Here is a 7,885-nt window from a genome sequence, read left to right as displayed (position 1 = left end):
TCTCAGCAAAAAATAGCTGATTTGATAACTGCACCTGCCGCTCATTAAATACCTGTGCGGCGGGGCGGCGCCGGCAGATGCAATTATCTGCATGCCAAGTTCATTGGCGTTTTAAAGGTTTCTCGAAGCAGATAGGTCACCCGCGAAGCGGTTCCCAATTCGTCAGTCACGACGTGACGTCTCCGTTCCCTTCCTTCAGGGAACGAGGGTTACATATGTAACCGAGACGTTTATGTGAATTGAGTGAATTCAATTTATAAATAAATCTTTCACCAAGCATTCACCTATTTACTGACAAAACAGGTATCTTGAGCAGAATCATATTAAAAATTCTGTCAAATCATGTTTTACATACAGTATGTAAGCAAACTCCAGTCTAATATTAACTTGTTTTGTCTACATGTCTTATCCTTTCTCCCATCTCCAACAGATCCAAATCTTGTTCAGCCTGATGCTCAACCTTGTATGATGATGACAACAGCCAGGTGATGGAGATCTGTGTTAATCACAGCCTGCATCTCAAGATCAACATGACAATAGCAGACCATCTCTTATCTTACTCTTATCTGACTAAATGTTCAGCATCATTGCAACAAAACAAAGAACATTGGATGGAGTATTGGAGTATTGGATGATCCCGTAAAGAAAATAATATGGACTTTTTTGGTGAGATTCTACAAAGATTGACACAATCCTATTGACTTTTATTTTTACAGTTAATAATGCATTATAAACATCCCATTCATTTGTATTCTATGTCATCGATCTGTTTGTGCTAAAGTGTTTACATCTGAATGTAATGTCAATAATATGTTAATATTCAGGATTTATTATCATTTGCATGTTTTGATGTTGATGTCATGATTTTATTGATTTCATGTAATTGTTGTCTATTTAAAATGATTTTAATTGCCAAATTTTATTGTTAATTTATTTAATATTGAAGCTGTTATTTAACATCCATATCTTATTTGAGTAGTGATTTGTTATATTTGCATAATAATTAATATATTTATTCTGATTGTGATTTTAATGCACATATTTATTATTGTATGACACCTCATGTAATGAAAAAGTGAAAATAAAAGTATGTTCTGATGTCTTGCAATTCTGTTTTTAAACTTTTAAACCTTATAAAGTGCTATAAATAAGAAAAAACAAATAAAAAAATTAAAACTGCAAGCAGTGATGGAAGGGCCCTCGCACTCATGTGCACCGCCACTCTATGGCCTTAGTAAAGCAATAAACCAGGGGGATTGAAATTTCCGTGGATAAATATAGGTGGATATTCAAAGGACCTTTGAAGTGCCACTACTCCTTTATGCAGCAGGTGGCGCTATGATTGTAATTGATTGTTGTAACATTGATGTGTTGAGGCCAGGACCCTTGTCAAACGTATGATGTCTGTGACAGGTCGGACATTGCATGTCTGAGTTACAACAGCTTTCTCATGGCGAAACATCAAACTTTGACAGGCCACCACGGACACGCCCCTTTGACGAAATGTCAAGATCTTCACAATTTATCATTGTGAAGTCCTTAAGTTCAGACTGACCAAATATGATGATGATCTGAATACATTTCAATGAGCAGTAAATCACAGTGTTAAACATGCCATTTCCTGCTTCCAGCAGGTGGCGCTATAACTTTTATGGAATATTGCCATGTTGATGTGTTCAGGCCAGGACACTTATCAAACATGTGAAGCGTGGGTCAGATTGGACATTTAAAGCCTGACTTAGAACAACTTCCTGTTTCATTGCCAAACACAGAAATTTGACAGGCCGCCACAGCCACACCCTCCAATGACATGTCAAGATCTACGCAATTTAGCATCGCAAAGCCCTTTAGATGACACTCACCAAATATGATGATTATCTGATTAAATTTATAGGAGGAGTTTGTTAAAATACGAAGGTCAGAAATGGCAAAATTTGCACTCAAATTACAGAGAAAATTCAAAATGGCTGACTTCCTGTGGGGTTTAGAGCTTTGCTCCAAGAGACTTTTTTCTAGGTCTTGGGGTGATACATGATCCTACCGCATTTCGTATCTGTGCGATTAACGTAGCGGGGGGGCTGCTCTATTGAATTTTTGTAGGTGGCGCTATAGAGCCATTTTAACACCCCAAGTTCTGAGGCCTATATCACATGAAAATATTCGCCACTTTTGACACATGTGCAACGTTTCATGACTTTTTGAGCTCGTTTAGGCTGTCAAAAATGGGATTCATTTAGCGATACTTTGCGAGGCCGCAAGGGACACGCCCTTTAACGAAAAGTCAAGGTCGTTGCTATTTATCATCACACAAGGTCTTGAGATTAGACTGATGAAATATGATGTTGATATGGTTAAATCTCTAAGAGCAGTAAGTCACAGCATAAAAGGTGGTATTTCCTGCTGCCTCTAGGTGGCGCTATGACTGATACTGAATTATGCCATGTTGATGTGTTCAGGCCGGGACCCTTATGAAACGTGTGAAGTTGGGGGCAGATCGGACTATGTATGTCTGAATTACAACAGCTTCCTGTTTCATGGTGAAACATCACACTTTGCCAGGCTGCCACGGACACGCCCTTCAACGAAAAGTCAAGATCTTTGCAATTTATCACCGCAAAGGGCTTAACATCAGTCTGACCAAATATGATGATGATTTTATTAAATCTCTAAGAGCAGTAAATCACAGCGTAAAACATGGTATTTCCTCCTACCTCTAGGTGGCGCTATGAGTGAAGTTGAATATTGGCATTGAAATGTGTTCAGGCCAAGACCCTTATCAAACGTATGAAGCGTGGGGCAGATTGGACATTGTATGCCTGAGTTAGAGCCACTTCCTGTTCCATGGCGAAAATGCAGAAATTTGTCAGGCCGCCACGGACACTCCCTCTGACGAAAAGTCAAGATCTCCGCAATTTAACATCGCAAAGGCCTTTAGATGAGATTGACCAAATATGACGATGATCGGATTAAATCTGTAGGAGGAGTTCGTTAAAGTATGAAGCCTGGAAATGACCAAATTTGCACAAAAATCAAGGCAAAAATTCAAAATGGCGGACTTCCTGTTGGGTTTAGAGCTTCGCTCCAAGAGACTTTTTTGTAGGTCTTGGGGTGATAGATGATCCTACCAAATTTCGTATCTGTACGTTTTTCGTAGCGGGGGGGCTGTTCTCTTGAAATTTTGCAGGTGGCGCTATCGAGCCATTTCTACACGCCCACTTTTGGCGCCTATACCACATGTAAATTTTCGCCACTTCTGACATGTGTGCAAAATTTCATGAGTTTTCGAGCATGTTTCGCCCCTCAAAAATACGATTCACTTTGGAGAAGAAGAAGAATAAATAATAATAATAATAATAATAATAATAATAATAATAATAATAATAATAATAATAAACCGAGCAAAAACAATAGGGTCCTCGCACCCCGGTGTGCTCGGGCCCTAATAATCCTCCTGACTGCTGATAAATGAAAGGGTTCTTTATAGCACCACTGAGGTTCTATTTAGCACTTTTTCAAGGCAAGGTTCTATATAGAACCATCTAAAAAAGGGTTCTATATAGTACCAGAAAGGGTGCTGCTATTGTTACAAGCTGAAGAACCCTTATTTGGTACTATATAGAACCATTTTTCTTAAGAGTGTACTCCCAGAATAAAATGCATGAGTGAGCTGCCTTAATTTAAAAACACCTTGCCCTGCATACCTTAACACAGCTCCAAAACTTTCAGAGGTGTACGAGGATCTGGAGCTACCTCTACCATCATTTAAAATCAACTCCAGACACAGTAACGAGACCCGCCCTGCCTTTCACCCTGATTGGCCCCGACCTGACCCTGACTGTATGAAACAACTAATCAAACTGATGATGGCAGTGACATTACCCAATCAGAGGTAGAGCACGAGTCTTCACAGGATGCGAGTGGTAATGTTTTGTATGAATAAAGGCTGCACAACTTAAAAATACAGGAAAACAATGTCCCGTGTCGATTCAAAATGACGCGCTTATTCACAAATTCAGGACGACTTCAGACATGTTTGGAAAATTGTAGCTTGTGTGGAAGCTACCGCACTACTTTGTAAAAAAAAGAGCTTAGCTACTTAAAAGCTATTTGATTTAGAAAGCAGCTAAGCTACTGCACTGCTACTGAAATATGTAGTTAAACTACTAGCTTCGCTACTTGTAGTGAAGCTTCTGCCCGGCACTCCATGTCATATGGCTTATTTGAGACTAGATCCACAAAAAACTCTGCAGGTGAGTCGTCATCATTATGAGAAATGTGTTTGCTCACTGCAATGTTTAATAGCAGGTTGCGAAACTTTATAGGTGTATACCACCACCTACTGTACCGGGAGCCCCATATAGCGTCATGCTGTGCACCCGATACAGTAGGTGGCAACCCGCTATTAAACATTAGATGAATAAGAAGGTAATGTGAATGCGCGTATTGCTCTTGGGATAGGGTTGTATTATGGCGCTTTTCCATTGCATAGTACCCAACGGTTTAGTTTAGTTTGGGTCGGGTGAGCTCACCTCACTTTGGCGTGGTTAGCTTTTCCATCGAGTTTAGTATCACTTTGCAGTGGGAGGGATTATAGGCGGGACTTTATATTTGCGCTGCCTACTGGTGTGACATCATACAAGTGAGAGCGTCGTTGTACATTCCAATACATTTATTTATTTCTCAATCCACCACAAAATTAAAATTGGCCACCACAAATAGATTTTGCACATCGCGTTTATCACTACCTCTGTCTCACATGACAGTTTCTGTATAAACACCCGACCCGTGGCGTCAGTCGACGGTGCTGCGCTGAGCCTCATTGAAGTTGCATTTAAACATATATAATGCTGACGTGCTCGTCGCGAATGTTCAGCCACAAACTGCAAGTCTGGAAAAAACTGTTATGGCTTATGGGAGTTTAGGAAATTATAGCAGAGCAGATGACAACATGTTTGCTTGAGACAGCGCAATCTAGCACTGAGGTAAAGCTAATCTTTTACATTATAGCGATGACGTGATGGTTCTCTCAGACCAATCAGTGATCTACAGTGTTTTCGAGTCACGTTTGGTATCAGCTCGGGTCGCTTGGAACCCCAACCGAGGTGGTACGAAAAAACCCAGTGGAAAAGCTCCCAAAAGTAAGCTGACCCGACCCAAACTAAACCAAACCGTGGGGTACTATGCAATGGAAAAGGGCCATTTGAGGTTAAAAAAATGATATAAAGACTTCGGTTTTTCACACAAACCAATTGTTTCATTTCTTAGTATATTAATGTGTTGTCATGAGCCACATGGTTTAATTTGGATTTGTCTGTGCATGTTTTTTTTCTCTATCAGATTTTGTTACCATCAACTTGCATTATACAACTGACAGACTGAAACGGTTGGACTCAAAAATCTACATTTGTGTTCCACTGAAGAAACAAAGTCACCTACATCTTGGATGGCCTGGGGGTAAGCTGATAAGCATAAAAAAATCATTTTAAGATGAACTATAGCTTTAACTTCGAGCCGATGCTAGAGTTATTTAAGTAAATGTCCAGGGATCAGGGAACATTTTCTGACTTTTAACCCCAAAAAAGTGCATATGAAGAGTTTGGTTCCAAAATGCGATAATTTTTGAAAAAAATGAGTTACAGCCAAAATCAGCATTATATCAGGTCGGTAGTTAAATGTAAATTCTTAATTTTACGCAAAATCCAATATCCGCTGTGTTATTCTGTCATCTTTTCTCCCTTTTTTCCCAAAATGCGATAAACGCCACTCCCCCTTTTTTACAGAACGCAATAAATCCCACAGCGCACCTTTCACGCAATGTAAACAAACATGGCGGCGCGCTGAGTACACGGAGTCCTAGTTTTCCTCAACTACTTTGTGATCAACAAACAAAACAAAATAATAATTTAATTGCATTGATAAACCTGTGATGGTTTTCTGTGATGAGAAAGAAACGTAAGCCATCAACATCTAATAATTTCCGCGAGAGGCACTCGGGAGACGGGTGCTTGTTCTCCCGACAGCATCAAGCTTCTCATTCTAAAACATTGACCCCAGAGGATCTTATGAAAAACTTTCCATAATTTTACTCAAAGTCAACCAAAATCGAGCAGGACCAAAAACATTTTACAGCTGATCTCTGTGAAAGACGTTAAGCGAAGACGTCAAGTAACCGCAATGACAGGGTTCTTAATATGACAAAGTAAGTGTTTTGATTAATAACATTAATGTTTATATTTTTAATTAGTGTGTACAACTAGTCAACTAAATGAATATAACATGGCAAAGATGAATGCACATTTATATAGGCTATTGATTCAATAGATTTATAGCATTTTGAATAAAAACTTGTCATGGATTTATTGCATTTTGTGGAAAAAATAATCCGTTTTTATAATAAATCTTTGAAAATCAACTTATGGATTTGAATTTTTTATGTTTTTATAACCTAAAGATGCTGTGTGAAAGTTTGTAACAGAAAATAGTTGTTTTCATCTTGTCACTTTCTTGGTATAGAAAACACGTTTTTACCAAAATTTGTCAAAATGGATTTATTGCGTTTTGGAACCAAACTCTTCATATATCCTTTACAGAGTTAATCCACACGGCTCCAATAGGTTAATAAAGGTCTTCTTGGGTAATGGTAGTAGTGAGCACTCGTTGATATGGGTATGTTGTGCAGTTACTCTTGAGTCCAAGATGGCGTCATTACCGGAATCCCTTAGGGTGTACTCACTTCTGCACTCACGAAGGAATATATTTTGAGTAATGTTTGTAAACAAACCGTTCATGAGCCCCACTCACTTCCATAGAAGGAAACAAGAATACTATGGAAGTGAATGTGGCTCATGAACGGTTTGTCTAAAAACATTTCTCTAAATATGTTCCTTCGTGTTCATCGAAACAAAAATATTTAATCAGGTTTGTAATAGGGATGGGCGAGTACAGCATTATCTGTATCTGTATCTGTATCTGTAAACCATATGAATTATCTGTATCTGTACTCGGAGTGGGTGTGGCCTAACCCGGAAGTAGGCGGGTTTTGTCTTGAAATGGGCGGGCTTTAACGGGTATGTTATTTTAAGCATGCAATTAATATATGGGTTGATCAGAAATTGTTATATTACTGTATCACTGATCATAAGAGGGAGAGAGAGAGTGTTTGTTTGTGTGTGTAGCTTAATTTGTAATATTATTATTTATACCACTACTACCTTTATATTTTATGAAATACAGCAAAAAGTGTCAGAGTAAAAAAAAACTGGTTAAAGCCAGCTGATGGTTAAAACGAAAAAACTCTAACACTTAACACTTAACACACTCTTAACACTAACTTTAACTTACTACCTTTATTTTTTATGAAATACAGCAAAAAAGTGTCAGAGAGAAAAAACTGACAAGAGAGAGAGAGAGAGAGAGAGAGAGAGAGAGACAGAGACAGAGAGTGTGTAGTTTAAATTAATTTGTAATATTTATATTATAGCTTAATACCTTTATTTTTGTATGAAAAACAGCAAATACGTGCCAGACACTCAGTGTCTGATTACTGGTTAGAGACAGCTGAAGGTTTAAAAAAGAAAAAAATTCTCCGACAGGCAGAGACGCGATGCGAGTTGCATTCACGTCTGAACGAACCCACGTTTACCAGAACTCTGCTGGTTAGTATGTATTAACGTTACAACCCGAAGAAAAAGCTGAAGAAACCCTAAAGATTAATGGAAAAGAACCGTGAACCCGAGTGACTGAGGGAGAGAGACAGAGAGCTTTTCTGTGTGTGAATGAGCAGAGCGGAGCTGCGGGACTCACAGCAACACAATACATCTGTATTTGTGTAGGGGAGGGGCGGCGCTGTTACTACTAGCCTATCACAGAACGCTGACACAATCAG

General features: G+C 38.9%; 1 long non-coding RNA gene across 1 annotated transcript; it reads left to right on the top strand.

The window, feature by feature from the left end:
- The first annotated feature begins 228 nt into the window (after positions 1 to 228).
- LOC141363839 (uncharacterized) lies at positions 229 to 1,108 on the top strand. Its single transcript, XR_012369425.1, has 2 exons — positions 229 to 303; positions 431 to 1,108. It is a non-coding gene; the product is annotated as an uncharacterized lncRNA (long non-coding RNA).
- The last annotated feature ends 6,777 nt before the right edge of the window (positions 1,109 to 7,885 follow it).

This window comes from Misgurnus anguillicaudatus, chromosome 5 (assembly GCF_027580225.2).
Source record: "Misgurnus anguillicaudatus chromosome 5, ASM2758022v2, whole genome shotgun sequence".
Lineage (NCBI taxonomy): Eukaryota > Metazoa > Chordata > Actinopteri > Cypriniformes > Cobitidae > Misgurnus > Misgurnus anguillicaudatus.
Note: the sequence above shows the minus strand (reverse complement) of the source record. Positions and strands in the feature narration are given on the sequence as shown.